A 203-nucleotide genomic window follows, 5' to 3' on the forward strand; every position below is an offset into this window, starting at 1 on the left:
ACCAAATATTCCAAGTAAGTGCAGCACTCGTCTTTGTCCATCCGATGCTTTGGATGGAATATGACTTTGCTTGGTCCATCCCAAGAAGAGAATCGTCTTGAAAGCATCCCGTCAGGCTGGCGATAATGATAAGGGCAAGGATTTCAGATTGGAACATCTCGCATGCTACCATCACAGTGCACCCTTTCTTGGCATCCTCGGCT

The sequence above is a fragment of the Plasmopara halstedii genome, assembly GCF_900000015.1.
Source record: "Plasmopara halstedii genome assembly, contig: Scaffold_3111, whole genome shotgun sequence".
NCBI classification, from domain to species: Eukaryota; Oomycota; class Peronosporomycetes; order Peronosporales; family Peronosporaceae; genus Plasmopara; species Plasmopara halstedii.